This window comes from Bos javanicus, chromosome 29 (genome assembly GCF_032452875.1).
Source record: "Bos javanicus breed banteng chromosome 29, ARS-OSU_banteng_1.0, whole genome shotgun sequence".
Lineage (NCBI taxonomy): Eukaryota > Metazoa > Chordata > Mammalia > Artiodactyla > Bovidae > Bos > Bos javanicus.
The window spans coordinates 32,341,613-32,348,880 of record NC_083896.1 but is presented as its reverse complement, the minus strand read 5'-3'; the positions used below and the strand labels follow the sequence as shown (position 1 = coordinate 32,348,880).

Here is a 7,268-nt window from a genome sequence, read left to right as displayed (position 1 = left end):
AAAGGATAAAGATAATGTTGCCCTAGGAAGGACATTTACTATACTTTCATAGTTTTCAAACTTGAGCATTTGTGTCTTCCTTAGAAAGGGCAAGGAGTCAACCATGGCACATTTTAACTCCCATCCATTCCTCAAAGTAAATGGAAATTTTTAGGATAAAAGCCTTAAATTACGCAGCCAAATACTGACTTAAAAAAAAATCTGTAATGAAATAATCCTAACAGAGAAATGATATTACATTGTAATATTTTTCTGAATCTGTGTATTTTCACCTAGAAGAAGAGTTTCACACTGTTTAGATTTTCTCTAAATGAGGAATATATCAGTATTTCTGCCCTTTTATTCCTGTACCATGGACTAGGAATCAGAGTCACTGTAACTAATCTATTTTAGAGATCACCTAAAACCACTCTTATATGGAGGGTAACTTAGCTTAGTTTCAGAATTCCCAATTCTCTATTTGGTCTGCTGGCTTCCATAGAGTTATATTCATTTCCTTAGGAAACATCACATTTCACATCAGGTTACTAGAGATAAAGCCTGGTTCCTAGAGATAAGCTCAGCTGGTGATGGGGTGGTAGACAGTCTGCTCTCTGCCAGTCTGCCCTGACCCTTACAACTCTCTCCTGACCCCTCGTCTAGGTTAAATGGGGTCTCCATTGAGAAAGTCAAGAAATGTGAGTCATGAATATTCACATATTCAGTAGAGACTAAATCTAAAGCTAGAGCAAACGCTGAGAGTTATCCCATTGCAGGAGTTCTTTTTAGTTCACATCTCTCCAGGCTACTCTCCGTGGCTGAATTACCTTTAATTGAAGGGCAATTCCAATGGTATGAGTTAAGGTGTGATCTGGAGTTTTCTCAATAAGTAATATGATTTGCGTTTCCTTCCAGATCACGGAGCCTATCCTAGTGGCTGCCTTCGTGGAGTAAGGGGCCCGTGGAACACTGCCTTTTTTCCAGCTTTTCTAGGCTTGACCACACCCCCCAATTTAAGGAGGCCGCTCTATTAGGAACATTATGGTCCCTGCATCCTCTTTAGCCTCGGAGCAGAGGATTCCCGCAGGTAGTTGGGAAGAGACCGTAGACTTTGAGGGAGCTCACTCTGGACCCATTCTTCACACAGTCTCTCCGGCAAAGTAGTAAGTGAGTGCGGTGTGAGTTTCTGCCTAAAACTTTGCGGTCCATTTTCCTTTTTGTGTGTGTGTATTTGGTGGAATTAACCGGTAAATTGATGGGGACTTTAAGGATACAAGCGGCATTCTCTTTCTCTTTTCACATTTTTCTATATTTTTCATTCAACTGCTTAAGAACCATTTTCAAAAATACTCCCTAACCTTGTTAGAATAGTCTGAAATCAAGACTGTCTCTCCTTTTCTCCTGTTTCATAAGAGCAAAATCACGAACATTTTAGACACTCGCCGATTACTTGTCAGAAACTGAATTTTCTTCACATCTTGGAGAGCTTCCAAAGAAATAAAGCTGTAGTTACATGTAGACATTTATTTCTTTTTTTCTCTTTGACTCCTAGTGTGCCATTGTTTTACTTCTGAAATTTTGGAAAAATTTTCTTTTAAGCTCATCAGCTTCATGAATTGCTTACATTGTGAGAAAATTGTTACAGGTTTGAGTCTTGCAAATCAGACTAGGCTTTTTGGTGTTTTTTTTTTTTTTACCTGTTTCGTGACTCAGTTTTCCAAGGGACTGTACATCTTCTTTTGGACTGTACCTGTGGCAGGAGGAGTTTGAAAGTCAAAGTGGGTATTTCGTAGAGCTTGAATCCCTGGGCAGCTTTGCGCACAGCGGGGGGTGTGGATGGCCACCCTCTTCCATTGGTGATTTTTATATCTGGCAATATAATTTTGTTTGGGGCTTTTCATCTGTTATGAAACCATCTCTATCACCCCCTTTTAAAGTTGCGTTTCATGTAGGCGAACTGTTCAAAAGATGCTAGGTTACCGAGACCAAGGCATTTGATTGCAGGTTTTCCTAATCACCTTTCGGGTAAGTTTTTTTTTTTTTTTAAATCACAAGGCCATTTCCCCTCCTACTTCATACTATTCCTGTGCAACTGAAAAGAGAGATATTTGTTAAACAACGGGAAATCCAGGTTCTGAAATGGCAACTCTGGCAGCTCCATTTGATTTGTAAAACGCCTGGCACTCTGACTCTTTCGACAGCTGTTAAGTCTGGACGGCAACACCTTCTTTTTATCTAAAGAGAAACCTCTTTGCTTCCGCAGGCATGGGCCGGGCAGGGGCGGGGGGGATTGGAGATTCTTTCTTACCTGTTGTTTCTGAGCGGAGGGGAGAGAGCGCTAATGAGTTAATGTCTGCAAAGTGCTTTGAAGATGAAAAGGCCTTTTCATGTGTTCAGCATCGTCGTTATTAATATTAATATTTGAAGAAGCACGCTGCTCCTAATTGTAAATCAACAACTCCCATCCTTGCCAACTCAGGAGTGAAACAACAAACAGCAAAGGCAGCCAGGCCGTCTCTTCCGTCCTGGTTCCGCCGCTGAGGATGTGGGCAGCCTGATCCCAGAGAGAGCTGCTTACACGGAGGTGCCGGTTATTAGGGGTGCAGGGAGGTCCCAGAGCAGAGCCTGGGGGAGGGTGGGTAGCAGGGTGTAACCCTTCAACACGGGGTCACCTGTGACCTTGGAGGACGCGTTGAAAGCATGGATCTGGGCCAACTGCCTGCCTCGGATGATAATGGAGTTCAGAGGGGAAGGGGTCAGAACTGGCACTGGTGCAGGCTTTGGTCTATTAGAGATTGGCTTTGGAACTGAGAACAAGTAATTTGATGAGACTGTGCTTTCTTTTCTTCCTCTCTAAAATGGGAACACTGAAAAAACTGTGACTGATGATTTGTGCTCCACCTACTTCATGAGAATGGAAGTAAACAGCCTAGAGCTTTGAAGAATGGAAATAGTGCCAATAAGGTTGAGGGAGAGTCTGAAGTAACCTTGTAACAAATTGGGTGTGTGGGTGCCAGGTCCCCAGGGAGGGTGAGTCAGAGGGCAGACAAATGCTCCGGAAACACATTGTTGGCACTGCCAGGTCCTTCAGTGATGGCATCAAAGTGTTGCTTGATTTCTTACTGATAATTCAGGCTCTGCTATATCTCCTGGTTTTATTGACTGGTGAACAGAACTGTTTCTTACAGCAATTCTCCTTCTCTAATTACCCACTCAAAACTCCCATTTCTGCATCAAACAGCAGAAGGGAGCTGGGACATCCTTTCCCTCCTCCTCTCCCTCCTTCTCCGCCCACCTCCACCTTCCACCTCTCTCTCTTTCTCTCTCCCCTTCTTTTCAGAAATGAAAACATACTTAGCGTTTGAGCACAATAAGTGTGGTGGACAGCTATTTAGTGACATTTGAGGAGAATCTTCATTCCTGCACCAACCTAGGTACGAAGACCACTCATTTATTTGCCCTGGCATCTCGTTTGTCCACGCTCTACTGCAAATGCAGCTGTAAGGAACTCAACTTTTTAATCCTGATGATTCTCTGGGTGTAATACCTGTCTTCTCCACTTCACTAGAGGAAGGATAATCACCCATGAAGTTTCATGAGCACTTGGCATGTCCTGGGGCCCTTGTGCTCTGCACGGGCTGGCTGCTTCTTTAACCTACAATGAAGTCCGTGAGGTGGGCACGCTTGTTCCCATTTAGCAGATGAGGACTCTGAGGCTGGTACTCAGAGTGATTTGGTTGGTGGTGAGACCTGATTAGAACCAAAGGCGTACATACATATACTGATTCACTTTGCTCTATATTAGAAATGAACACATCATTAAGCAACTATACTCCAATACAATTTTTTTTTTTAAAAAGGACCAAAACCATATGGGTGCAGAGCTGTGGCTAGAGTCATGTCTCATAGGAACCTAGTAACTTTGAGGCACGTATACAAATTCAGGCTAAGTTTTTCTGCTTAGCCCAATGGTTGATTTTTCTGGGAGAATACCATGGCTTACGCTTCTTTTCCAAAGGAGAATCTATGAATTAATGATTCATTGTTAGGAAGACACTGACTCTGAAGCAATGCTACAAGGTCTAGTTGACAAGATTAGTAAATCTCTCTCTTGATCCTTCTTCTTGGGACAAATTTTGATGGAATTTCTTGGAACAAATTTTGATGGCACTTCAAAGAGTTGCGAAACATAGTGCAAACAATTTCCATAAGATTTAAGTTCAGCGTGCATAAAATAAGACTTCCGTGGTGGTCCAGTGGGTAAGACTCAGAGTTCCCAGTGCCTGGGTTCTATCCCTGGTCAGGAAACTAGATCCCACATGCTGCAACCCAGTGCAGTCAAATAAACAAATAAATACTTTTAAAATATGAAAAATATAGTGCCCTTTGGAGCTCCTAGTGATCATTAAGCCAAAAGGATTCCTCTGGATAGGGGAAGAGCAGTGATCAGTTTCTTGACATTCGAGGTGAAGTAACTCAAACCCTGGCTTCTTAGGAAAGGCAGGAAGCCCTGTCAGATGCTGCCCTCGCCCTCACCTGGCACAGGGCTTAGGACGGAGGCACGGCTCCTGGGCTGCACCTTCTCCCTGGCTGGGCTTGCAAGGCAACTAAGATAACAACCAAACCTCTGCTCAGCTTGTGGCCCAGACTCTTCTTGCCTGTACCTCAGTGGGCTCTGCCTTCCAAACACCTTGTTGTAACCACTCCTGAATTTAACCAAGGGAGTCCGGACACTGCCTCGTTGCTCAAAATGAGCATCGCAGGGGATCTTGTCAGAAATGCAGACCGTCTGGCTGTACCTTGAAACCTGATTCTCAGGTGATTCCTAGGTGATTGCTATGTAAATTGGGTTGGAAAGTACGGTTTAAAAGCAAAAGCAAAAACAAAAACAAAAAAGTTGTAAAAAGTAGAACAAACAAAAACTCTTGCGGTGTTTCTCACAGCAGCTTACAACTTGATTACATTTATATCTCGTTGCCAAAGTGTAAGGCCACATAAGATTCACATTTCTATCAAAGGAAGCTGGATATTTCCCCCATGTGCTAAGCAAGCTTTCAGCCTGTTTGTTCCCCCAAGGTAAGAAAACTGCTTACTTCTTGGTTTTATGCATAACAATGGTACAAGCAGACTGCCATTCAACTGAAATTGTGGTGCTTTTCTCTTGTGAAATTCTTGGCTAAGGCTACTCAACCTGTGATTATGGGAGGGAATCCTATTTTGATTATTTAAATACAAGTCTTTTTAGAAAGAGATAAGGTATATTGGCCATCTGGGTTCTGCTTCTAATATCTGAATAAATAACCTCTGCCGTAAAAAACCACAATTATTATTAATTAGTCAATGCTTACTAGTGCCAGGCGCTGTAATAAAACAGTGGTAATAATAGCCACTATCTATTGACCATTTTATCATGTGTAAAATGGTTTCATTTTATATAACCCTCCTCAGTAATCCTGAAAGGGTTGGTATTATGTTTTCCATTTTACAGTTGAGGAAATAAAGACTTTGTGAGATGAAGAAATTTGTCTTCTCTCTCAGTAAGGGCTTCCCAGGTGGTGCTAGTGGTAAAGAATCCGCCTGCCTATGGAAGAGACATGGGTTCGATCCCTGGGTCAGAAAGATCCCCTGGAGGAGGGCGTGGCAACCCACTCCAGTTTTCTTGCCTGGAGAATTCCGTGGACAGAGACGCCTGGTGGGCTACAGTCCATAGGGTCGCCAAGAGTCAGACCCAACTGAAGCGACTTAGCACACAAGCACACACGCACTCAGTAAGGAGGTCCCAGTCAACCACAGTCTATCTATCTTTATCACTCCGCTAAACACTTAACCTCTCTGGGTTCAGTTCATTCAAATAAAAAATGGACAGATTTGATGAGATTTTTTTCCAACTCTAAAATTCATTGACTTTACCAAATCCCTCTTTATATAAGCATGCCAGGAAGCTGTTTAGCAGTATGCTGAGAAATTTGAAACTTACAATTTGGGCAATAGAACAAATAAAACCCCACCGTGAAAAATGACCATCAGATATAGTCCAAGAAGTTGCTCGCTGGATTTGAGAGATTGAAGGCAGCTGGTGTGCTTCGTTCAGTGTTAAAGGGCATTATTAAAACTCTCCGGGCTCCACTCATTCATTGTTCTCTCAATAGCTATCTCTATATTTACGGCATCTCTCAGTTTTGTTGAGAGCTTCTTGAGAGCCAGAACCATATCTAAATTTTAGATTATATCTAACATAACTCCACGTGCTGTAGGTTGAAAAGTAGTTCTTTAAACTTCTAGGCTCCTTGGGGGTTTTTTTGGCAGTCACTATGGGGTTAGAGTTGACATTTTAGCTTGAAGCTCTCTCTGGGTTCAATGTGGCCAAGAATCGCATATACCATGACCTCTGCTATAGCTGTCCTTGAAGCCAAGATGCTTCACATCATTCCTCCAGCTTACTCATTTTTGTTTCCAGTTTCTTAGGAAAAAAAAAATCTAATTTTTTAGTACTATAACTTTATATTTCCCCCAGCACACTTTTTTTAAAATTAAAGTATAATTGGCAAAGAGTAAAAATCACACTTTTTAGTGTATAGTTCTACAAATTTTGGCTAATGTATAAGTCAAGTATTTATAATATATAAATCAATGTATTACAATCAAGATATAAAACAGTTCCATCATTCAAAAAAAAATTTCCTTATTCTTCTTTATAGTCAAATCCTCTTCTCACCTCCAGGCCATGTTCTTTGACCCTATGGTGTTTCTTTTTCAAGAATATCATATAAATGGAATCATATAGTAGGTAGTCTTCTTTCATTTGGCTTACTTTATTTTAGATTCACTCATGCTGCTCGGTGTATCAATAGTTCTTTCCTTTACATTGCTGTGTAATATTCCACTATGTGATATACCAGTTGTATATCACATAGTGGATACAACTTAATAAGTTAAGTTTACTACTACTATTGCTATTTAGATCTATAGCTATACTAAAAAAAGTCCAAGCTTTTAGTTTGGTAATCTGCCCTAGAGGGTCTTTCAATTTCATCTCCCACTTCCCTACAATCCATTTGACTATTGGGTTATTCTTTGTTCTCTAATCTACCATTTTCTTATTTCTGAGTCTTTGTGCATACTTCTAGCTACCCATTTTTCAAGGCCCATTTCAATGCCAATTCCTCTTGAAGTTTTCCTTCAGCATCCTTCCAGAAGTCATCTCTTCATCTTTTATGTTCCCATAATATATCACTTGCTGCTGCTGCTGCTGCCAAGTCCCTTCAGTCGTGTCCGACTCTGTGCGACCC

The 7,268-nt window shown here is 41.5% G+C and overlaps 1 protein-coding gene across 3 annotated transcripts in view; it reads left to right on the top strand.

Moving 5' to 3' along the window:
* Positions 1-1,072: 1,072 nt before the first annotated feature.
* Positions 1,073-7,268, top strand: part of ETS1 (ETS proto-oncogene 1, transcription factor) — a 138,950-nt gene continuing 132,754 nt past the window's right edge. The window contains exon 1 of one of the 3 annotated variants that reach the window (XM_061406412.1): positions 1,073-1,142. The gene's annotated coding sequence lies outside the window, so the exon portion shown is untranslated. Of the gene's footprint in view, positions 1,147-7,268 lie in introns of all 3 variants that reach the window. The other 2 variants (XM_061406409.1, XM_061406410.1) reach the window with 2 other exon arrangements.